The following is a 26,422-nucleotide window of genomic DNA, read 5'->3' as shown; positions in this document are numbered from 1 at the left end:
GTATATTCTAAGGGTCTAACATTAAAAACTACTACTCTCTTGATTAAACAATTTTAATGCCATCCTGTTATCTGGTCCTTAATCTGTTAAAAACCCATGGAAGAAAATAAAGACTCTAATTGGCTACTTTGATAACTGTTTCAGGAACATGAAAAAACAGTAGCCTTCCTCACCATCCCTCATACATAGTTCTATATTGTTCAGCCTAATCAGTAAACAGGGTTTATGGATTTGTACATTTATGATATGGCCTCTCTTCTGAAGCTGATGAAGTTGTGTTAATAAATGCACTTACATCTTTAAAAAAAATGTTATGTTGATTATATAAATGTGATCTTTGTATATTACAGATTTTTCTGTCAGATTAAAAGGTTAAAAAAAAAACAACAAAATGAGCACTTTAAAGTATAGTATCCTCAGTCTTCTACTTCTCAGTGGAAGGTCATGGGCCATTTTTAATGTTATGCTTAATTCTCATTAATTCAAATGGATTGTGACTAACTGTCTAAGAATCTGACTGCATGTGAACTTGTGAATATTTGTTTTACTAATTCTAGATTCCAGCTCTCATATATGTGAAGGTTGCTAAACTTCTGTTGCATGGGAAACGTGGAGGGAAGAGGAAGATGTTCAGCTGGATGATGAACTATAGGCAAACATGTATGTGGCAATGGAAAAGGCATAGAGACTATGCTTCTCTGAGAACTATAGTGAAAAAAAATGTATTTCCTTTAAAATTCTCCAGAACATCTTCTCAGCTACTGTCAGCCTGTGGGTGACTATCACCATCCATGCCCTCATATATATTCTCCCATATCAGGTGACTACAACTGTCTCCTGGGCACAGCAGCACAGTCCATCTGTGAGGTCTATGCTAATGATTTGGTAAAACACAAACACAATTTTTATAGGAATTTTAATAGGAATTACAAGTTCACATGACTGATCCCTCAGCAGAAGGTCTGAGGGATAAAATTTGTCTTGCTTAACAGCTGAAAGCGCCTAGCATGTTAAAGCATACATAAGGAGTTAAACAGAACTTCAAAGTGTGTATGGAGGAAAACAACCAGTGTAATTGTCCATCTGTTGATAGAAAGACTTGGAAAGTCTTAAACTGCTGACAGGGCAGTTAATGAGTAGTCATCTGGTTATTATTATTTCAGGTCTTTATCTTTTCCTCTTCTGTAGGAAGATGTCATTCATAAGTCTCTCATTTCATTTTTTTTTCTTTTTTTTCTCCTGCTCCCATTAGGTAATTTCTTTTTTGTTATCCCAAACTTCAGTCTATTGACGTCAGAGGATGACTTGTTTCACTGGAAATAAACCCTCACCCTTCAAAACAGAAAGATGTTATAGGGTGTGATACAAGAACAAGGTTAAAGAATATTACAGCAGCATCAAAGGCTAAGATATTTTGGCAAGAGCAGTAACTACCTGTGCTTGCAAAACCAGTGAATTCAATTAATGTGATTCAGCCAAATACCACCACAGAATCACCCAGCTTGCAAAAGTTTATGACATAGACATGGTGAAGCTATTATCACTATTTGTGTACTGTGTATATTGTGGCATTACCCAAAATATTCTAGGCAAGTAGAGAGGTATATTCTGTGCTCGGAGGGTTTTAACTCTGGTGACAGATATGGCACAACAATAGAGAGTTAGAACAACAGGTGGAGGAAAAAGCAGGATGGGAAGAACATAATTGCAAAAGGAAGATCAGGCAATTATATAACTCTCTGTGCAGACAACTTGTTCCCTAGTATATACAGTATTTGCAGGTTTTCTATCAAGGTTGTGAAAAGCTTGGTTTATGATGACCAAAGCTATTTTTCAGATGTGAATCTGAGGGGTTCAGGGTATACTCTCTGCTCAAAACCAGACAATGCAATGGGAAAGGAGATTACAGAGCAGTGAACTAGTGAAGACTCTCAGACCGAGAGGTCCAGCTGCGAGGCTTTGTATCCAGCAAGGCAGAGCACCTACTTTACTTCAGGTCACCAGCACCACAGGTACATGACCTAGCCACTGGCTATGGATCCTTCCAGAGTGGCACTTGTTCTCTCTCTTTCTCTCTCACTTTCTTTTTGTATTTCTGCTGTTCCTGAATTTGACAGCCAGAGCTTTTACATAAATTAAGTTCTTCTTTCTCACGTATTTCTTTCTGCAAAGTTCAAGCATAATGTTCAAGTAGACTTCTCCACAGGTACAGGGAGACTTTGTGTATGCATTTAGGTTACAATATTTTGTTTTCTGCTCTTCCCCAAGAGTTATTTAGGACCCATAGTCTTATTTCTTCCTATGTCACTTAAGCTTCTAAAATATTCAGTGTACCTAGACTCTGGGTCTCTCTGTGGGCTGTATTAGAAGCTGAAAAATATGACACTGGCCTTGGTTCTTGACACTTAATACGTGGGATTTCCTTCTGACAGACATATGAGACAAGCAAGTATTATTGTTACCTTCTCCCAGTGGGAAACTAAAGGCAAGGGTGGTTTCTGGCACACCTGAAACATGTGAGCCTGAACCAGAATTTTGGAATGTCATATTCTAAACTCCTACATAAAAAGAAACCATTTTCATTTGTTCAGTCTTTATTTAAAGCCTGATAAAAAATCAGACTTTATTTGAAGGTCTTTTGTCCTACCTTTCTCCTCAGTTTACCCAGATATCTTCCAAAAGAAAATTCTATGCTGGCATATTTATGAGCAAAGAATACAACAAAGACTTGATGGAATATCTTGGAGGTTAATGGCCATTTGAGAATCCTTTGGCTGGTTGTTATTTCTTAACAAACACCCCACGCTGAGGAAATTTCTATTTTAAAAAGGAAATTTAACTTAAAAAACAACCAATCCAAAATAACATGAATAAGGATTTCTGGTTTTATTAATATGCCTTTAGGTTTTAAAAATAACATTCAAACTTTTGTTTTTCTGTGATGCTTCATTTTGTTAATTCTGCTTGTTCTTGATACTTATCAACAAGAAGTAGTGAGCTATCAAGAACAAGTGTTCATTCCTCTTTGCTGCTAAATAAGTTTGTAAAACCAAGCTCATGGTTAACTTAAGATGATAAGCGATCACACATTTTTCATGTTTAAAAATGAATGCAAAAATAACTGTTTTGCAGGATGAGTGCTAGGAGAGCAAATCTGTCACTTCTGATCCTATGGTTGTCTAAATTATAAATCTTTTTTGTTCCTGGCTGTTTGAAATACTCCCTGAGGAGGCACCATCAGAAGTTTCCTATTTGCTTAGGAATTGATCCAAGTGTAAAAATTTCCACCATGTTAGATGTTGATTTCAATGGAGATTCCTGTACAGCATTTTGCTAGGTATTTGTGCAGAGCAGCAAAGCAACAAAACAAACCAAAATGCTCCAGGAATCATACAATTCAGTAGCTGTTTGTTGTTCCACCTGTAGTATGGAATTGGTACAAATTTTGTTCTTATATTTTGAAATTTGTGAAATTTTGGCAAATTCAATAACCATGGTGGGTTGACCTTGGCTGTCTGCCAGGTGCCCACCAAACTATTCTATCACTCCCCCTTCTCAACAGAGCAGGGGGAGAAAATATGATGAAAAGCTTAGGGGTTGACATAATGATAGGGAGATCACTTACTAATTGCAATCACAGACAAAACAGGCTCGACTTGGGGGAAATAATGTAATTTATTGCCAGATAATTGGCAAGAGTAAGAGAGTAGAATGGTGAGAAATAAGAACAAAAACTAAAAACACCTTCCTCTGTTCCAGCCTGGGGTGTCCCCATGGGATACAGCTCTTCATGAACTACTCCAATGTGAGGCCTTCCCACAGGCATTTCTTCAAAACTTCTCCAGCATGGGTCCTTTCCATGGCATACAGTTCTTCAGGAATGGACTGCTCCAGCATGGATCCCCCACACGGTCACAGGAAAAGTTAAACAGGTGCCAGAAAACCTGCTTCTACGTGGGCTTCTCTCTCCGTGGGGCACAGGTCCTGCCAGGAGCCTGCTCCTGCATGGCTATTCACGGGTTGCAGCTTCTCTGAAGGGCACATCCACCTGCTCCGGTGTGGGGTACTCAGGTGCATATCTGCTCCACCGCTAACTTCCATGGGCTTCAGGGAGACAGCCTGCCTCACCATGGTGTTCACCATGGGCTGCAGGGGAATCTCTGCTCCAGCATCTGGAGCACCCCCTCCCCTTCTTTCTTCACTGACCTTTCTGTCTGCAGGGCTGTTTCTCACATTTTCTCACTCTCTTCCAGCTGCTGTGCACTTTCTTAAATACGTTATTCTAGAGTCACTACCAACGAGTCTGGCTGGCCCAGGTTTGGCCAGCGGCGGTTGTGTCTTGGAGCTGTGTGGCACTGGCTCTGTCCAACATGGGGGCAGCTTCTGGTTTCTTCTCACAGAAGCCACCCCTGCAGCCCCACCACTTCCAAAACCTTGCCACATAAACCCAATACAAGAACATATCTTTACCTGTGTTTTATTAGCTGAAAGGGATGATATAGCTGAAAAGTTGTACTAAAGGAAAGTTCTGCACTAATCAAATATTTAATATTTCTGCCTGTGAATTCTGGCCTGTCTTTAGAACTGACAGTAACACTGACAGTGACAGAGGCAAAAATTATGTTTTCCCAGACACATATTGAAGGGGCTGCTGAAGTGTTTTGAACTCCCTGGCAACTTCAGAACCTTTTAAATATGGACTTGTCTAAGGGAATCTCCGTTTGGTAGAAAGGAGTTTCCCAACTGTAGTACTTAATCCAAGTTTCACTGCAGTCCCAACGACACTCAGGATCCTTGCTTATCTCATTTGACAGCATTTTACAGTAGTGCTTTGTCAGCAAAACGCTATATATTCTCTTTTGCTTAGACTTTAACCTTTCCCTTGACATTGAAAAGGTATAAATTACAGGAATCATATCTTGTTTACTGTTATCTATAGCCTTACAGGAAGGCAAAAGATACAAATTTCAGAAATAGTATCATACTGATCCTAATGTTCTCTATTATACGATTCTATAGATTTGTGCATCTGTATATGTATCCATCCATCCATATATATGTATACACACACCGGCTTATATATACACACATAATAAAACACAATTCCATTTTTTATTGTATTTGAAATATTGCACTAATTATACCTGGATAAAAAGTTTCTGTTTAAAAAAAAAATCTATTCATGTAGCATTTAGTGTTATTCCATACATTCCATTTTGCAAGGTGACTTTGAAGCTTTTTTATTGGACAGAGATTTTACATTTTAAGTGCACATGGCTCACAATCAGGAGATACATTTTACATTTTTATGTGGGCACAGAATCCCTAATGTAACAACTAGTATCATTGGTAAATTATTTCTTTACGCTGTATATGCCAAGCTACAGACATATAAATGCAAAGTGTGTACACATTCTGTTAAAAACATTTTCATTACTGAATGTAAATTGCATTATTTTCACCAATGCTTATTTTTCAGGTTTTGTGCAAAGATCAAGCAAATCCAGTCTCCTTTTCCCACTATGTCTCTTTTAAATTGGTCATATTTTTAAGTGCGGCATTTCATTCTGAAAATTGCTATTCTGGAAGAAATTCTGAAGAAAGCATAAGGCATTATTAGATTTTACTGTTGAAGAGCTGGCAATAAAGGTAAAGAATCTTGCTTTTGTGAGATGCTTCTGGCTTGTGTTTGTTAAGCTTTCCCTAAAAGTATTTAGTTTGCATTAGGTATGACTACCCCTTCTGCATTTCTGCATTCACTTATCCTAGCTTGTTTGTACCATTATTCTTTCTGGTAGTACAGTGCTCCTCAAAGCCATCCTTATGGTAGCTTCCAAGCTATATTGTACAATTCTAAGGGAATCTACGCTGGGTATGAAGTACAGGTTCTGTTATGGGGTTTGTGAATGATAACTCTAGGTTGTTCCTCTCATGATGTTCCAAGTCACAGAGAGTTTTGCGATGGAATGGGACTGACTTACCCAACTTTCTAGGCAGAAGCAGAAGATTTGCACATAGGAGATATGTCAGGCAGGCTCTGTACCACTGTTAGTTATACATCATTTACATTCCCTTCTTTGAATCATCGTGTTAGTTTGTCACAGCTACTGACAGCTGCTATCTGATCAGTCTGCTAGTGCCAGTAGTATCTTGGCAACAGCACAAAAATAGCTTTCCCCCCTTGTGAGTAAGACCAGTCTGCACTGACAAATTAGAAACGTGCTAAAGACAAAATAAACCGATATTTTGGGCCACATTTTCAGCCTTACAACTGTGCTGCAGACAATTATTGTATTGTCCAAAGCAGCTGATGGAGGAATCCTCCAGAAGAGGAGAAAACAGCTTCAAGGTGCCATATTTTGCTCTGTAGCCTTTTTATTAGGTGTGGGTGTAAGGGGAGGCTGTTCTGCTGGGAGACCCACAGCCAGCAGTGTGAGATTTTAGCTGGCTGCTCACAGCCAGCTCCAGATAGGGGAAAGCAGTGTCAGCCAAGCCTTGGACAGCTTGGAAGTTTTTCAAGAAAAAGCTGGGACACCCCCAGCAAAGGCTCTCTGCTCCTTCTCTTGGGAGGTCTTCTAAGCTGAGGGGTTTGTGCTTGTCCCTGCCCATGGGACAGCATCACCCCAGCTGCTCCCCAGCAGGTGGAACTGTCTGTGGTCTCCTCTCTGCCTCTGGATCTTTGCTTTGCAACACGTTAATCTGGGATGGCCATCTGGCAAGTATTCAGGGTGCCCAACCTATCTGAATCTTCTGGAAAGATTCACCCTTCCCCCATGCGCGCTACACAAGCAGGCAGGGCACACAGCCCAGTAAGTCCAGACTCCACGATGGTCTCCTGCCTAGTCCCCTGCCCCTAAGGAGTGAGGGGTGTGGTGTGGGGTGCTTACCTATTAACTTGCCTGTGATTTTCTCACGACGTCATCCCCTCACCCCCTCCAGCTGGGTGAGCGCAATGTCTGCTGTGATCAGGTTATTCCTTTGCCTCCACAAACCCACAGTCACGGCAAGTGGGAGTACCCTGAGGCACAGTCCCTACCCAGGCTGGTGTGAGAGGTGTAGTGGGCACTCAGCTATTGCTGTTTATATCCCTGGGGCCACAAATTTTGGATTTGCTTCTTTGGAAAAAAAGGTGTATTCTCTTGGGGGGACCTGCATAAAACACTGAAAAAGACCTGGGTTTTCATACATTAGGGCAACAACGTATGGCTGAGAGTTAATATGGAAGCTTGAATACTGTACACAATGAATTTATCTTAAAGCTACCAACCAATTAATCTTAATTAGGATTTGATTTCATATAATAGTGATTACATGTTACCTAACCCAAGGGATAGACACACCTTTATTTTTCTAGTGGGGGAAAAAAAGTCTCTAGACTTCTGTAGGAGAGATGAACCACAGTCATACTTCCCTTCTGGGACAAGAGATGTCTAAATATATGAAAATCTTTTCAGAAATTTTACATATAAATCCACTTCTTTTCAAAACCTACACTCCTTGACAAGGCTATTTTTGCTTCAGTCCTAAATCCTCAAGTAGGTCTTGCCAGGCAACCTGCTGAGATCTTGCACGAACATTCACTATGTTTTGTTAACTTGAACCGGATCTGGATAGCAAACTGAATCTATACATAACATTTTATTTAGTTTATTTTTCCTTTGACTCTAATTTTAATTCTAATGCCTGAATAACTTCTGTGTCTGAGACTCACAAGTATATTTATTTGACAGTGGAATAGTCTCCTTAGAGAGATTGTAAAAATGGTATCAGATGATTCATCTAAAACCAGACTGGATCAAACTCTCAGGAGCATACTGTAGGGAACTACTTTGCATTTGGGATGGCTAAGGATGATGTCCAGGTCTTTTGTATATCTGCTTTCTACTATTGTTTCATTTCCCATGTTCACTCTCTCAGTTTGTCAAGCACAGGCAAGCTTTTCTTTAAAAGGTAAAGTAAAACAAAGCATTTCTGCCATATATATTTTTTACTTTTTTTTTCTTTTTTTTCCTTCTTTTTTTTTTCTTCATATATTTTGTTCACTTTAGGAAATGTAATTCCACCCATGTAAAGATCTGTTTATTTGCTTCATATGTGAATTTCTTCAGATCTTGAAAAGGTAGTATCTAAATGTGTGGTTTTTCCTTTTCTCTTGTTTTGCAGATTTATTCCAAAGCATAAACATTACTATGGGTATAAAAATGATTTTGTGCTTTTTCTTAAAAAATAAAAGCCAGGATGCATATAATAACTTTTCACTAATGGATCCAAAGACTGAGGGAAATTGGGTGCCAAGAAAACTTATTTCCTGGTTGAAGTTATTCATTACCAGTACTGTATAGATAAAAAATCACTCTACAAAGAAGAATGATTCTGTTTGATGTATCGGTATTTCTGTTTATACATGTAAGTGTATACATATCAGCGACCCTTCTAAAACTAAGCAGAAAAAAACCATTTCACATGGGAAGCATAATTCATAAACCGGTGACATTGTAAATATGATCGGTTTTAATTTATGTTGATTTTAGTATTATCTGTAATTGCTTCCCCAGAGGGCAAAGTTTATCTCAAATTGAGTTCAAATGTAAAAAATGAGGAAAAAGTCAACAAGGAAACTGTGACCCCAGGCTTTATTTCTATTCTTGTTGAAGTCAGCAAAAAAAGATCAGGACTGGATCTTTGTGTTTCAAGAGCACAAAAACCAGCGCAACTGGTGAGTTGGGCAGACCTATGTGGTTTTAACATTCTTCCCTTTCTCCCAGAGACTGAATTCAGAGTGTAATGAGAGGTTAGCAAATTCCCCCACAAAATGTAAATGTGCAAAGAATATTACCAAACTCTTTCATGTATGTTTTATTCCTAAACCCAACTAGCACTACTATATTTGATGTCCAAAAGAACCAGCCACCTTAAGACATGTAGCTGCTGAACATACTTAGATTAACTTCCCCCCATGTATTGCCAACTGGCACATTCGTAGCAAAAACAGCCCGTCCAATTGGAAACTAGCCTGATGGCAGTGCTACCACAGCATAATACGGTAAGGCTTAGAACTGTGGTCCCAGGACCCAGCCCTCTTAAAATTTATATATATACTAAGGTTTATGGGCTAGTTCCACTGGTGCCATAGGACATATAGCGTCTCTGAAGGGGAAAAGTCTCAGAAGCTTCTGTGCTTTTGGCAAGCTGATGAGACCCCTAATGGGAAATGCTAGGATTTAGGGTTATGCCTTCCATTAGTTTAGACATTCACCACACAGCTGAATCCTTATGTTTATCTTTACCCTTTTTGTTTGAATATCTATTTGGTGGTCAAGAATTCTGTGAAGTATATACACAGATATCATGGCATACAGTGTTACCCTTTTCCCCCTTTCCTCTGCTGATATGTTCCAGGTCTATTTTAAGTCTACAGTAAGCCCAGTGCAACACTACAGAGAACATAAGATCTCTGCATCCACTAAACATCCCTAAGAACAAAGCCCACAGTGGTTACTGAGTTTATATACTTCTAGGACATTGCTTCTAGTCATTGGAATGCAATGTGGGGTACAGATAACTGGGTCTAGTTTCTATCTGCAAAGCACAATTCCTTCCAAAGCTTAGGATATGAATCCTGAGATTCAAACTCTCAGCTTTACTATATCATATAATAATTTCCTGTGGTTATGAATGTAATTGGGGAAATGAAAACAAAGGGAAAAAAGGAAGCATCGTAGCAATTTAGTGTTTAGGTCTTCAGAACATAACTATGGATTTGTTTTCCCCAGGTGTGGAAAAAAGTGACTTCCAGTTGTGAGAAGTGTATTATGGACTGCCAGGTTACTCACAGACTTGATTAATTTAGGATTTCTTACCGCAGGTCTGGCATTTGCCCATTTGGACTGTTGTGCTGGAGGTCTGATATCCCTTTTCTAAAATGTCTAGGCTGTTTTCTTTTAGGATAGCATTAGAATAGTCTGGGGTTTTTTGTTTTTCCCTTGCATTATGCCTTAGATGAAACTGGATTCTTTCCAAAGGAAAAAGTTTGCATTTTTTGATGAATCAATATGTAAACAGGATTTGTTTGCATGCAAGTTCCACACCCAGTAAATTTGGGCCATAAACATATATGTTTGCACCTCTAGATCAGAAGAAACAGTGATTTGATCACCTGAGGCTGTTGAAGAACAGTACAAATGATCTGCTTCAGGGTACATATTCTGGATCTAAACCAAAACTTTCCCAAAGTGCAGGAATATTTTTTTGCCAGATTCATTGTTACCTCTGAATCAAAGAGCTGTTAAGATGAAACAACTGGGAGAAAAGTTCAGGGCATGCCTCCACAGATAGGAAATTTCACTGACACAAATTTGTTGCACACCTGGAGCCCACCCACCACTGCCATGATGCACATGGGTCCTAGTAAGAGCACTAGGGTGGCACTGAGCATGAGCTGATATGGCCTATGAGACTCAAGGTACCTTAAGCACCACACAGAGATACAGATTTACTGGGGAGCCTCTGGGGCCTTTCACATGGCTTTTCTCCCTCCATTACCACAAGCCAGAGCAACGCATTCTCCAGTGCCACATAGTTCTGGGTGTGACTAGCCCTAGGTACAAGTAGAGAAGATGCATTTCTCTGCGTCATTCCATAGACGTTTCCTCAGGACCTTCTTTTGCCAAGGCCTTCCTTGTATGAGCTTACTCCATTTATTAAGTTTGCTCTGCTCTAGAAAGCTGCTATAACTAGTGCACGAGCAAAGTCTTTCATACTACACAGAGTTTCATCTGTGATTTATGGTGAAGGGAGCAGATGCAGTAAGAGGACAGACCCCTTTTTGCAACAGCAGCTGGAGACTAGACTTTATGGTGTTCCTGTGGTGCATTTTAGTGAAAGGGAGGGTGTTTCCTGAAGAGGAACAGGCAGTCAATCTTGAAGCTGGCATGATCCATGAGATAAGAAGCTGTGCAGGAGAGGGAACACAGAATGTTCTTTGCTGATCTGCAGTTTTGTGAACTCTCTGTAATGGATTTAGGTATTGATCTTGGAGTATTTATTCATCTTCAGGTTTTCACTGAGCTGTCAGGTTTCATCTGAATTAACAAGTAAAATTTCTGACTTGTAGTGCTATGATTTTTTAATGTGTAAATATACAATGCTATGATAATACGTCTGTTCAAGTCCTCCTTCGTATCTTGCTTCCTGCCATGTTGAGATGATGATTTTGGGAATTTTTTTACTGCTCTTTTATTTTTTTTTTTCATTTTCATTTTGAAAATATATTCATTCATGCTTAAATCCACAGAAGTAAGAGGTCTCTGAATAAATGCTCCTAAGGATCTTTAAGTGTTCTCCCCCGTGGCTGCCACATTAACACTCAGAGTCCCATGTGACTATACAGGTTACATACTAAAGCAGTGCTTTATATTTGAGGCCAAATTCTGCCTGGTAGTACATACTGGTAAATCCACAGTCAGTAATGTGAGGAAAGGTAGAAATGGGCCACACATATTCTGGGTTTTTGATGTATTACAGAGATGCTGTTTCACAAGATTTTCATGATCACGTGACAAAAGAATATTATACAGTGAGGCCTAGAAGTCAGAAAATAAATCTGCAAAAACGTTTGTTCATATACAGCTCTGGAATGGGCAGTCCTTTTCACAGACCGTTTAGGTGGGGTTGGTTTTGGTTTTTTGGGGTTTTTCTGTTATTTGTTTTTCTTTTTTGGAGGAAAGAAAGATAGGAAGGGGAAGGATCAAGAAGTTTGGACAGGAGAATATGAGGAAAAGAAACTAAATTTTTATTGAACGAAGTGAATTCTGATCCTCTGTTTAGGCAACTAGTTAGCAGTACAGATTAATTCTCTGTTGATGCCTCTGCAGTGAATCCTGTCTCTGTATTTCATGTTGTACTTTAAGGTACAACAAAGCAAGCAACCACTGTCAGATACAACTCTCAAGGTAGAAATAAATGGCCTTTCCTCAGTGACTTAAAAGCCATCAAGATGAGTCTAGAAGATCACTGAGCAAGACCTGGCCTGGCAGTAAGTATAGAAACATTATGATTCCCTAAATATGACCTTCTTCCTTGTACCCAAAGGACATTTTAGGTTAGCATAAATTTGTTAGGTTAGCATAAGTTTTTACATACACATCAGTCTTTCCATTTGTAGTTATATCTTGTGAAAGAGACAGTTTTGGTCTTCGCTTTGTACTAGGATGCCAGCAGTGAGAATTTTGTGATGAATCATTCTTAAAAGCTGAATTTAAGCTATGTATTAATTTAATGTCAGCCACATTTATCTTACATTAATATTTCACCCTCAGAGATCAGTTTTGCTACTTGCAAGAGGAAAAATAAGGCTAATGAGAAGCAATCATCAAATATCTGGCATTTCCTTTTTTCTTTCCATTATCATTAACTAGAATTTATATTATATGTGTGTGGGGTGCAACTTAATTACTTAAATTGTTCAAGATATGTTCCAGCTTTTTGGGAAAGTTATGTAATTGTTGGTTGTGTTCAACCTCATTTCTCTCCCCATTGTGGTTTTTTTACCAGAGTGACCATAAAAGTTCTGAAACTTGTAGAAAATTATCTTTTACATATTTCTGTACTTAGTCTTGAAGCTACTGATTACTGTCAAATAAATAGAACTTCTGTGGTTTCTATAATAGAATTTTTATCTGTGGGTTCAGAAAAGAGCCAGAATATTTGAGGAAAGTGTAGTATGTGTGTTATATGTACCTATCCACAACATTGTTCATAAATGTACACACATATATGCATACTTATATGATCTAGCTCCAGACTTCACAGTTCTACTTTCTTGAACAATGATGAGATTGAAGTTTATAAGATTGCAAACACAGAGGAGATTAATTTTCTATAGGTCTAGAAGATGCCTCAGTGTAATGTTGAACTACAGTTGTAGCCATGTGTAAAGTTCCCTTCCAAAGTCATTATTGGTATTACTGGGCAAAACGTACTGTATGCATAGTAAAATAGTTTTATAAAGAAGAAATGGTAGCTTTCAATCTGAAAGGAAGCCAATATGGTAAAATACTTATAAGGTATGAAAGACAACATTAGTTAGCTATATGTATATACACAAGTATACTATACTAAAGTTGGGGGGGAAAAAGAGTTTAGGCCACGTGTAGGTCTCAAGTAAGTAAAATGCTATCAGATATTAGAGAAAAGATTACTAATTTATTGTAATTAAAATACATCACATCTAACTCATTTCATATGGAACTTTCCTCTACTAGAAAGATCATGTTCTCTGTAAGTATTCTGCTAAAACCGTACATCTTCCCTGCCATAAAGTACCTCATCACAGCATTGCTTCTTATGTATGCTATATAAAGCTGTAAGCAAACACAGATTCCAGAAAAAGATCTTGGCTTTGACATTTGCATAACACAAAAATATACTGCCTTAGCACATTGAGAAGTTAGCAGAAATTGATGAAATTTAGATTCATTTTGCCCACTTTTATAAACAGTAGTTATTTAAATCCTTTAAGATATTCAGCTGGATCTGTCTTTCATGAGTCTGTAGCTCTTAAATATAAGAGTAATCCTTTGGGCTAAAGTCACAAAAGGATTTTGATATTAAAATGACTAATTCTTAGATGTTACAAATCAAACTCCTGAGAACCTGAATCACAAAATCCGTAGTGAAATATGAAGCAGTCGAGGGTAGCTGGTAGGAAATTCAGAAGACTTGGGCTACAGCTGGGTGCAATTTTATATATGCATAGATGTGTCAGTGCATAATCCAGTGTGGCCTTCTTTTATTTGTGGAAGAAAAATGGAAACATTAATGGAATCCCTCTGACTCTGCTAGTCCTTCTGTAATCAAGAGATCCAGGATGAAAGATATTCATGTTGAAATTTCTATTCCTCTGCCTGAATTAGGTTTTCTATCTAAGCATCTCATTTGACAGTTAGATCCTTTAACCCCTTTAAGCTAATGGCTATATAGAGATGTTCTCTTTCACACTCTTCCACTAAAAGCTTATGCTTTGCAGAAAATATATCAAATATTAATTGGAACAATGCCCAGATCCTGTCTGATAAAACCAACTACAAGGATATAAACTCATTCTCTCACATTGCCTCTTCGCACTGCATATTTAAATAACTTACTGAAATAAAACAGCAAGGCACACCAAAAACAACCTGCTTTGTGAAGTGGGATTGCTAGGCTCAAATGCTTATGGTATTTCAGGTGGTAGTGCAAGCTGGGCAAGATCTATTACACTGGAAGCTAAGCTCGCATCATTACTACTATGAATCCATGATAATTATGAATGACAATGTCATAGTACGGGCAAGACTAGCTTTTTATTTCAGTTTCAAGCTTTCCAAATGCTTCATCTGTTCTTGTGTCACTACCCGGTCCAAGCCAGTCAAGTCTAAGCCAAACGCTGCATCTCCAGTCTATTACCTGGACACTCTTTTTTATCTGTAGGTTTCCCTACTTCATATACCCATAAATGTAGTTCTTTCTAAGCAACTAGAGCGTTGAAAGAAGAACTGATTGCCTAGGAAAGTTTCAAAATCATTTAGAGGCACTTTTGATCATGTGTTACTTATCAGACTTTTCTACTGAGCTCTCAAATTCAATAAATAACAAGGAAGCATCAAAGTAAGGAAAGACTCAGGCCTGTCTGAGCAGAAACAACGTTCCCGTTTGCAGGAAGACTGCACTGTGTCCTGGCCCAGGTTTGTGTGTCCCTTTTGTGCTGGACATGGACTTTTGCTCCACCACATAGGTCTAACTGCTCATGCCATTCAGTTTTGTTAATGACAGGCTGACCTAGCATCAGGGGTAATCCCTTGATGGGCTTGGATATGATAATGACAGAGGACTAAACAAGCACCCTAACCTTTGTTTCACTGCAAGGTGCATAGAATCAGAGTCAAGGAGGCCACTGAGGCTCTGGCAACTCAGTTGGCCAGCCAATTCAACAAAAACATGGGTCATTGTTAAAATGTTTGGTGAATAAAGACTTAACTGTGCAGAGATTTTTAAAGCAAAGGTGGTGGGCTCAGGATTTGAATGCAAAAAAAAGTGGAAAATTTTTATAAAAAGTACTTGACTAAACATTTTTCTATCTGATAAGAAATACTTTGAGCACGTCAAAAAAAGACCAAGTGATTTTCTTCTGCAAGTGTCTTCGCTGAGGGTGAGAAATTTCAGATCTTTCAGATCTTTTTCTTCAAAAGGTTTGAAAGGGTCAGTAAATAAAAGCTGAGCTGTAATGAGTCTGTCTTTGCCACGTTAACTGTCAATAGGCCAATACCACGTTAGCTCATCAGGAGATAACTGAGTCTCAGTGTGTCTGCATGGTGGGGGGTAGTTTATCCTTTTGGGGTCATATCTGCACCATGAAAAGAGGAAATTAAATGTAATAGCTAAAATCATCATAATAGAATAAGAGAATTAACAGTGGGACATAAACTAATAATAAGGAAATTCACAGGCTAGCTGCCCTCCAAGACACAATAGGGGCACATTAAGGAAGTGGTTCAGGAGGCACCCTGTTGGGCACAGATATTGGAAGTCAACTTCAATTGCAAATTTCCGTGTTTGTATTAGCTTAAGTTGAAGTAGAACTATTATTTGAAAGTTGTTTTTTTTTCCTCCTTAGTGAATTTCCTTTGTTTTTTATGAAAATTGAAAACAAGATTCTGTTCCCTCCCTCATAAAAAAAAGTAGATTTCATAATCAGTAATTCTACATTTTATTAAACTGTACATTGTGATACTGTAAATATATACTGACTTTAGACCCACTCTGCCTAGATCAATAGAACATATATATTTAACAAGAATTTTAATGTGAATTACTATGTCATCTAGCATATTAGGATTGTTTTACAATACAATGTGCTTCTCTGTCTCCTTCAAAGGCAGAAAAGATAGTATTCCTATTTAAATTTAGGGAAAACCAGGCTACAGAAAGGTTACTTAATTTGTACAGAACTGCATAGAAATTCTGAATAGATCACATCACATTTTCTTTAGGTTCCAGTACTTACATCTTTCCTGGAGAGGTTGCAACTGATTTTATTTTATTTTTTTTTTAAGTCTAGCCTAAACTGTATTTTGCCTATGTGTAAGCTTGACTAAAGAAAAAATGTTACATGCTTTTAGTCTTGCTTATATTGGCCAGTACCAGGAGCAGAGATATAAAAATGTAGAGTTATGATAATGTAACTTTTTTTTTTTTTAACCCTGGACAAGAGCATAAGAATTTAATCCAATCTGTGAAACACAGGCATCAGATTTCACTGACTTGGATTTAGGCCTGTTTCTAAAGTAGCTATTGGAAATCTTGCAAAAGGCCTGTTACTGTAGGCTTACCAGTATAAAAGATCTTTGGCTACATCCTCATCATGTTTGGAAAAGCAACTGAACTATTAGAATCATAATTAAACGCAACTGGCAAACCTTTAGATGTTTAGCTATCTCCCACTATGTTTTGAGATATTTTCTGTGGATCTGAGGGTATTCTGGCTCAGGACGGTGGTGGAAAAGGAAAGAAGATGAAAAACTAGGTCTTAGTAGCTAGCAGAGAAGCTTTAATTCATGTGAATCTTAAAACAAGAGATTTTGTAATAGAATCTGCAGCCTCTAAAAATAATGGAATATTGCTTCATGGTTATATCTCTGTGAAAATGTGAAGAGAGATTAATTAAACTGATAATTATTAGTTTGCATTGGCACTTACCTGCTCCATGAGTTCCAATGCTATTTTGTCAATATAGGATCACAATCCTGGCACACATCTTTTTTCCAGATACAGTTTTGGCAATAATATCAGAAAATTAGACCCAAATTCTCTGCTGTGTTAAAAAAAGAAGTAAAGCAAAATAAAATCATCCAATTGTCACAATCTGTGCACTGGGTTTTAGCCAGAAGAGTAATAGCAAAGACAACATTAAATATGAGTAGTGACAAAATAATCCCATCGTATTCAATTTCTTTTTCAAGTAATGTATTTAAACAACAAATAATTCGGGGTGTAGGGACTTCTGAATATACATGCCCATGTGCGTATACACACTGACACAGAATGTATTTAGAACAGTGTATATGATTTCTGTAATGAGGTATTACACCTTTTATTGTTAAATCCATTGCTAAGTGTATTTTGGTTTCAATTACATGAAAATTATTCTAATTCTCAGAAGGGTCCAACAGTAAACTGCCATTGTACCAACAGTTTTTCAGCTTAGTGCCCTTCATTGGAGTCAGTTATGTGACCATCCATTGTGTTGTCTTCTATGCAGTGCAAGTCATCCTGAGATTAAGGAGGGAAAATCATATAAAGCTGATTGTTCTCTGTCAACATCTAGATTTCATATCCTTTACACAACATGACAAAACCTCAAAGCACACTACAGCTGAAAACACTCAAGTTTGAGAAATTGCCATCTTTTCTTGAACCGCACCTATATTCCATTGTAGACTTTGGGAAGCGTTTTGTTCTTGTGTACCTTTATTAAACATGAACCTTCTTTTTTGTTTTATCTTCCCTAGGTGATATGACATGGTTTGCAGTACTGCCAATTCTGAGAATTTAAATGTCTTTAAACAACCTCAAAATGTAATTCAAATTACTTCAACAGAATCAGTATCGTTTTGTCTTGTTTTTTAAAAAAGGATCTTCCTTTCCTCTTTTTAAGGTTTTAGGATCTACTGGTTCACACTTTTCTGTGTGACAATCTTGGTTAGAAATTTAAAAGCTGAGGAAGGAACAAAAAAAAGAAGAAAGCCAAAATTTTCATAGAAGTATCTGATTCCTGGCTGTAAGGAAAACAAAGAAACAATAAAAATCTGTTTTCTCAGGATTTTCAGTGAAGATTGAACACTAATAAACTTGAGCTTGACTACTGGAAAGATGCATTTTTCTTCCTGATGCACTTGAAGTGCTAAGTAATATTTAGTGAGTTGGGCTTTCTTGACTTTCAGGCTTATTTTAAACCTGATTACAGGCTAGCTAATAGCCTGTGATTAACACAGCTTGTCCTCCTATAAGGCTATAACATTACTCCCAAATGACCGTTTAACAATTACATCGTAATACTGCATCATAGAATATTTCTGATCTCTTTGAAACAGTTTTCAGCTTATTTACAGAACAGGGTGCTCTCAAGCTTTCAGTTTAGCTCCTTCTTCCTTCCTCCCCAACTTCCTTTTACACATACTTCTGACTCTCACAGCCTTGAGCTCCAGCCCCTTCCCTAAGGGTGCCTCTTTTTGATACTACCTGTTTTCCCCAAACTGTTCACTGTGGGTGCTTGTTTGTCTGCTGCGTGTGAAAACAGAGTGATGATTTTGCCTCTGATCTCTTCCAGATGGTAGTTTCCTCGTTCCTCGTTGCTAAGTATTTTTAACATTTGTCAACATTTATTTTCTCTCCCATGGAGGATAGCGCAACCTCACTGAAGAGGAAGCTGGTTTTGGTGTGACTTGCAGAACCCTCTGGGTTAAATTGCCCATGGAGTAGTCTGAGCTTGGTCATGCTTTCACATTGCCTGCATCACCTATTTTAGCATAGCAAAACACATGGCCCAGGGACTTCCTTTGAGCTCCTCCAAAAGCTGAGAGACATTGTTGTGCCATGTGGTCATCAGGGAGGCCTACCTATGTCAGTGTCCTAGGTAGCCCTTACCTGCATAAAGTCCTACACCATTTCCAGGATCCAGTATAAAGATGTAGCCCTGCTGTTAATTTCCATGTTTCATCCATTCCTGAATATCCCTCTATCATGCTGAGGAGGATTTCCCAAACAGGTTTGCCATGCATTTACATATTAAGGGTAAATGCAATGAGCCTGAGGCTTTCAGGAAGCTACTAACTATGCATGTGTTTCTCAGTAATTTTTACATCATATTTACAGTGTACACACAGGCCATCTGCGCAGCACATGCATAGTGGATTGGTTGGCCTCATTGCAAATGCACTGTAAAGTTGATACGTGCATGTGGAGTGGATATGTCCAGATTTTCTCCACTACTGCTCTGATTAGGTTGCCAGACATCCAGAAATCCTGAACAAATGTCAGAAATCTTTGAATTCCCTCTGGATATATGTTCCAGGCATTAAAAAAAGAGATGTGTTCAAGGGAACTGAAGCATATGGTAGTCTATCTGGCACAGACCACACTAAATGACTTAGTCACGTCTTGATGACAGAACACAGGAGGGCTGGGTCCAGATGCACCTTCTGGCTGCATCCCAGTTTCATACTGGGACAAGACTTGGGTTATTACCAGCCCTTTGTGGATTTCATGGTAAGGAAATCTAGATATATGTGTCAGGGGAGGAACTGCCATATCATCCAAATAAGCCCTTGATCTGCACAATAAAGGGAGACGGAATTTGGGGCAAGCTATGGAGGTTCTCAGTGCAGGACTGAAGATAGAGCCTCACTCACATGATGTCCCAGCAAGGAGTTCATTACACTCAGTAATTTATGCTCAGCTTTTCTCACATGTTATGTACATAGTTGTAGAAAGAAAGCTAGTGCCTTCAGTGAATGTGGCTTTGATATTTGGAGGATGTTTCTACTTAAAAAACAAAGGGACAAAGTACTCAGTCGCTATAAGAGATGCCGGACTGTTATTGATTTGGTGAGCACACAGTAAGCAGTTACAAAACAGCACTTTAGTAAAGGAAACCAAAACATATAGAAAACATATAGAGTGAATTCAGACATTTGTTCTTACTACATTTACTGAAGTGCCTGAAATTCCTGCTTTGAAACTAGCAAAATAACAATGAATACTAAGGAAAGAAAAAGGTTATCTTCATTTGTTTCATAAGCTATTTATTTTAAGTAAGTGTGGAGACTGTAAAGTGTATGAAAAACATATGTATATTTCTTTTTAAGATGCATCCATTACTGGGTTGGCAACTTGAAAGTCAGAGAAGAAGCCATAGATTAGCAACATGGAAGTAAAGACTTTTTATTTTAATCTTGATCAAATTAAGGAGAATATAGATGTTATGTATTGTCATGGATTTAGCTGGGATAGAGTTAATTTTCTTCACTGTAGCTGGTGTAGTGCTGTGTTTTGGACTTAGTATGAGAATAATATTGATAACACACTGATGTTTTAGTTGTTGCTAGGTAGTGCTTACACTAGTCAAGGACTTTTCCAGCCTCCCATGCTCTGCCAGGTGCACAAGAAGCCGGGAGGGGAGGGGGGACAACCAAGACAGCTGATCCAAACTGACCAAAGGGATATTCCATATCATGTCACGCCATGCCCAGTATATTAAGTGGGGGGAGGTGAGCTGGCTGGGGAAAGCAGCAATCACAGCTCAGGGACTGGTGGCATTGGTCAGCAGGTGGTGAGTGGTTGCATTGCTTGTTTTGTTTTGTTTTGTTTTTTCTCCTCCTGAGGTTTCACCTCTCTCTCTCTCTCATTTTCCTTTTCATTATATTTTATTACTATTATTGTTTAGTTTTAATTATTAAACTGATCTTATCTCAACCCACAAGTTTTCTTACTTTGGGCTTTCTGATTCTGTCCCCCATCCCACTGGGGTGTGGGGAGTGAGAGAGTGTCTGTGTGGTGCTTAGTTGCTGACTAGGGCTAAACCATGACAGTATGTATACATATTTAATTTGTATTCATATCTTAAAAGGTAATATCATAGAATCATAGAATGCTCTGAGTTGGAAGGGACCCACAAGGATCATCGAGTCCAACTCCTGTCCCTGCACAGGACAGCCCCAAATTCACACCATATCTCTGAGGGCGTTGTCCAAGTGCTTCTTGAACATCGCCAGGCTTGGTGCCGTGATTGCCTCCCTGGGGGACCTGTGGCTTTAGAACCAGTCTTAGGTAGCCAACAGAGATCAAAATTAATACTTTTTAAAGTAATAACAAAGGAAATAAAACAAGGCACAAAACATATTTCAATGTATTTTAAAGTATAATTTTACATTTAAATATATCTTTAAATTTTCCTCAACCTATATATAGCTACATAGCTATGTATTTTCCAGAACTATGTGGGCACTGACCCTGCAAACTGTGTTACACATGCTTAACTTAGCACCTGTGAAGACTCCTACTGAAGTCAAGTGCATGAAGGTAGTCACAGGAGTAACTGTTGGCAAGACTGAAGCCAGATTAATCTAATATATTTCATATTGCTCTGGAAAAATCTCTTTGGATTGTATCCTACAAGTCTTATGTCAGCAAGTCTCCAGTTAATGTTAAATCAGATTCCTACCTGACTGAGAATTTTGAAGAACATTGCTTGCTTTCTTGATAATCCTCCCATGTAAAATATGCAAGCCGTAGCTCTTTGCCATTATTGCTTTTTAATTTCTAGACACAAAATGTATATGACAGTGTGTGTGATTTGGATAAGGAGGAAAAGTTCTACATTTGGCAAGTTTAATTTACTGTTAGGAGAATTATTTCCAATGCACCACTTTTAGAGTGATAAGGGTCATTGTCAAATATCATTATTATTGAATCTTAATTAAGTAATAATGTTATCTGAAAGATTCACAACAAAAATAGCCTGAATCCTGTAAGTTTATTTACCTGGTAACTACAGTCACTAACTAAACATGATTGAGAAACCTGTCGATGTTACTGACATTCTCAAGGTTTCAACATGATTTTGTCCAGTCTCTTCAGGCAATCCTTATCTGAGAAATGAGAGAGTAAAAACTCTTGCTTCCTTGATTCTGTCTTTAATTTTGACCAGAATTTTCACTTAAATCTTCAGCAAAGTTCTTTTGGTCTAACATTTTGCTTGCACTATTTTTCTTGAGAAATTTGTTTCTGCTAAATAAGCTTTTTTCAGTCACAGAAAATATTTTTCAGAACATTTATGTATGATGCTGTGCAATGAATTCTGATTAGTGTTTGATATTACAAAATCTCAGCTCTGTAATTACCTGTATTCTGCAACTATAAAAAGCATACAAAGAAAAAAAGCACAAAGTCCTTTATTTAAGTGTTCCTGATACACATAAATCCCCTCCTTAGTATTTAATTTAGTACTACTTTTAGAACAAAACTTATATTAAAATTATCGATTACTAATTGCTTCCCAGTGCGGATAAATTGCTATTACATCTTAGGAAAAGAAACAAAAATCAGTTATCATTTGAACACCAGTTATTATCTATAAGAGTTACAACATAAACAAAGAAGCTACAGCAAGACTGATAAAATAAAGCTATTATGTACGGTGTAAGAAATCTATTTTTATATAGCGGACCATATATGTTATAAACCTACAAATCCACTTTTATGTGAGGGAGTTTTAGTTTAGCTAGTGTTTGTTTTTGTGGGGGGAGTGGTAAGAACTTGTTAACCAAATTTTCCCCTTTCTGGGTATTCCCCTTACCTACAGAAAAGGTAAAGCAGTGGAACCAGTTGTTGCTGAGATACACCCAACCTGGAGGAGAATGGATGCAGCTTGTTCTATATGTGGGAAAGAGAGTCGGAGGCAATTAGATATGCACTAAACACTCTGCAGGTGGCATGGGAAGTCAAAATGTTTTGTTTTAAAATAAGAAAACGAACAGAATAAAATTCAGGAACACAGCCCAGACAGTAACTTCCTGCACTGGCAAGATGAAAACCTTTAATTGCAGATGTTTTGTTATGAGAACAAATTCAGAAACAAAACTTAAGGCCTGCAATTCTAGACCCAAAAATGAGAGAAAGAAAGCATGTTCGTTTTCATGTCAGAGATGCATGTGTTAGTTCTGATTATAGAAAGGAGGGATCCCTGTTAAGTTTATCTGAATGCTCATTTGCATTTGTATACCAGAGTATTTAATATTTTAAGACATATTTTTGTTACAAAGTGACTTTTTATGGCTTTTTCATTCAGCTGACCTGAACTTCATATTCTCTTTTTTAATATTTAGGGTATTTGTCTAGAATCTTACCAGGTGTGCATATGCAACAAGAGCAGGTGAAACTCCAACAAAAGGCTTTTATTCAGGGAAGCTATTTATTACTAGAGTGCTGACAATATACTGTACTTAGGTTTAAAATGAGGACTGGACAAATAAGTCACAGCAAACAATTTATTCACACACACATTACCATTGTTCCTACTCATGAGTTGTACAGGAACTGCTTGCACAGCTCTCAAATTTAGTGCCTGGAGCTGCAAAAATATTGAGTAAGTCTACTCCAGTGAGTAGCATCACTGATGCATGCAGCAGCACCGTACAAAAACCATACAACAAGAACTTCACATTTTGCTATTAGTAGTACAAATTAACTTAAAATCTGAATACTTGAGGGGAGTATGTCCAAAATATAGTTTTCTTAGACTTAATTTTCCTTTGTCTGTCTGTCAAAGGACTATCCTTGTTCTTGTGAGGGCAGTCTTGAGTTTCATCTTGCCCTTCAGCTGTCTAGTTCAAGGTTATGGTCACACATGCTCATGTAGGTATATTGTGTAGATATATTCATATATCAAGTAGGTATATCACATAATACATATGTTCCCTCTGCTGGATGTAAAGATGATAAAACAGAAGTGAAAGGAGGTCAGAAGTTGAGAAATTCATAAAGGAACTGATTTCACGTTGGCCAGCTATGTCTCAGGACATGATGTGCAACCTGACCTAAGAACTGAGGCACACTTATGATCTGGTTATAGAGACACAATGCCCCAATATAATGTTATTTAATCTTTTCAAAAGTTTTGTGTGGGGAGGAGTCTTGCAGAAGAAAGATCAACAAATTAGAATTATGATTTGTAAGGTGTTTCGGGATTTCCAGGTAAGAAATGATTGTGTTGGACAGTGGAGTGTTTTTTTCCAAGATGAAGCACATTCAAATTTCAGTTACACTTTGCAATTCATTGCTGTATTTGATTTGTCTTCAAAGGTAGACTCCAAGAAGAGTTAAGCCTTCTACACAAAACACTAAATCCCTGTGTTGAGCATATACATCCACTTCCAGGTCATCTTCCACACTTCTGTTCAGTCTGATTGTACAGACTAAAATCCTATCCTGAAGGTAGACATCTGTAAACTTGCTTCAGAAATTGAATGTGCAATGAGTCCCCTTTAAAAGTAAAGACTTATTGCTGATCAAAGCAGTTATATATGAAGTGGGAAGCCCTCCCCTGGGTTTGTAGATTCAAACCAGATTTCCTAACTATCCTTATTCATGAGTGAGCTGTGCTCACTCTTTTGCGGCCCTTCTCAGTAGATCCATGAATCCTGAGTGTGTTACAACACAGTGGTTTAGAGGAACATCTGTGTCCAGAATAGCCTATAACCTAGTAGCTTTTGGAACTAAAGGTTCTTAAATCACAACTTAGTGAGGTATCTGAAAAGTGAACTATCATAGAAAGGGTGCTTTCATGGTGTTCATACAGTGGCAGTTTGCCTTTACGTTTTATGAGAAGCTGGGTCATGTCTGCATAGGCTGTGCTTCAAAAGCACATACAGGTTGTTTAAAGTGAAAACCTATGATTCAAATACTAAAACAATAGTTAAAAAGAGACTTTTCTGTAGTATTACTCACTGGTGGGACATTTTACAACATTTGGTAATTTTCAGACCGTAGAACATACCAGAAATTAGCACAAAAATAGTCAGTGGAATTAAGTTTAGAGTAAGACAAAAGCTTAGTTTTCTCAGGACTGTCATATTTTCATTTTCAGGTATAAACAAAGAAGGCTTTGGGTGTTGTGTAATGGTTTGCAATACGGAGGAGGTTAAAGCAGTTCTCTTAATGGACCCTCTGGCCTTGGGTTTGGTAGCACTTTAATATTTAAATGACACTAAAACTCACAATGGATGAGAACTCTGGTACGAACAATGGAAAATGGTATGTTTGTACCACCAGCCAACTGTCCACTTGTTATTCGAATCACTGCAAAGTGGTACAATGGAAGATTTTATTTCCAAAGAGGAAAGATTGAAGCTTGTTATGCCATGTGCTATATTTTCTTTTTAGGAGTGTGTTAACTTGTCTTATGAAAACAAAACAGTATATTGTACTTCAGGTTGAAAAAACAGAATGCTTGTGTAATGGTTGTCTTGCAAAGCAATCCCTCAGTCCCCAGTGAAATGGTAAATTCTGGAAAGAGGCTACTGATTAGTCATAAATATAAAATATTGTTTTACCCACAGTCATGATGCTCATAAGTATCCAACTTACGTATATTATTCCAAGTTTGCACATTATCAGTAATAAAAAAATAGCTTAAATGCAGCATACAACAAATTGAGAAACATATTTTTGTCTTTCCCTTTAAAAAAGAAATTGGTTTGGCTGATGGATCTAATGTTGCCTATGGGAAAAATATGGATATTACCATATGTTAAGTTTTATTTCTAGACTCGGTTAGAAAAATCCTTTCCCCTTCTTATACAGGGAATTACCCTTTTTAATAGTCAAACTATACATATTCATTTACTTTCATATTAGTTATGAAATATATATAGCTCTGAGCTTACTGGGACTATATGTTTGTCCTAAGCAATTCACAGGCATGTTAAAAAAGAAACACATTAAACAACAGAAGTTAAAGCACTCCCGATTCAGCTTGGCAACATATTCTAAATTCAGTCTTATAATATTTTTTTCTTTAGTAAACATCACAGCTAAAGGACCAGGTGTCAGTTTTAACAAGCAGGCCCCAGTATGTTTATTTGTGTAGAAGAAACATTAAATTATTATTTCTTTCCAGTGTGAAAATTGTTTTATTACTAGTTTTTTCATAATATACCAGAAGACTGTAAAAAATGAATACAAGCTGGATGAAGTTAACTCATACATTTAATTATCCCTTTAAATAAACAATCCACACCCTTACTGAGTTTTACTGAGAATGAGAAGAAAAGTGTTTTTTTTCTGAAGGTTAGCATCAGGTCAGGTCAGTAATGTAAGCTGTTTAGTCATCAACTAGTTTGACCTGATTGGCAAGAATTTTCTTTACTGTGGGAAAGCTTAATCAAAAATCCAGAGGTAAGCAACCAGCATAAAGCCCAGTTATAGTGTAATGGGAAGTGGGCAATTCACTTGAACTCAGGTAAGACAATTAAGGCCGGCTGCTGGGGTTTGGGGCTAGGAAGAGTAGCAAGGGGAAGGAAGTTTTTTGAGAAAAGTGTAAGACTTCCAAGGGATAAATCCTTCATGACTGTGGGAACAGGGGGTAAGTCAGAACCAGGTGAACCTCCAAACAGCTGGAAAAATTTTGCCAGTATTTGGATAAGAAACTTACCAATATGTCCCAAGGTAAGCAGAGAGAAAAAGTCACACCTATTTGTTAGCATAAAGTGGGGATCCCCACTGGGATAATTTCACACCAAAGAAAAGTGACATCTTCAAGAGGACCAATACTATACACAGTGCCTCTCAAATTCAATTGTACTAACATGTTTCAGGTTATATTCCATCT

General features: G+C 37.8%; 1 long non-coding RNA gene across 1 annotated transcript; it reads right to left on the bottom strand.

Annotated features, from left to right (window-relative positions):
* Positions 1–3,656: 3,656 nt before the first annotated feature.
* On the bottom strand, positions 3,657–22,469 carry LOC142056106 (uncharacterized). The gene is made up of 3 exons (XR_012660225.1): positions 22,391–22,469; positions 16,735–16,849; positions 3,657–15,382 (listed from the first exon to the last, which is right to left on the bottom strand). It is a non-coding gene; the product is annotated as an uncharacterized LOC142056106 (long non-coding RNA).
* Positions 22,470–26,422: the final 3,953 nt, after the last annotated feature.

This window comes from Phalacrocorax aristotelis, chromosome 1, assembly GCF_949628215.1.
Source record: "Phalacrocorax aristotelis chromosome 1, bGulAri2.1, whole genome shotgun sequence".
NCBI lineage: Eukaryota > Metazoa > Chordata > Aves > Suliformes > Phalacrocoracidae > Phalacrocorax > Phalacrocorax aristotelis.
Note: the sequence above shows the minus strand (reverse complement) of the source record. Positions and strands in the feature narration are given on the sequence as shown.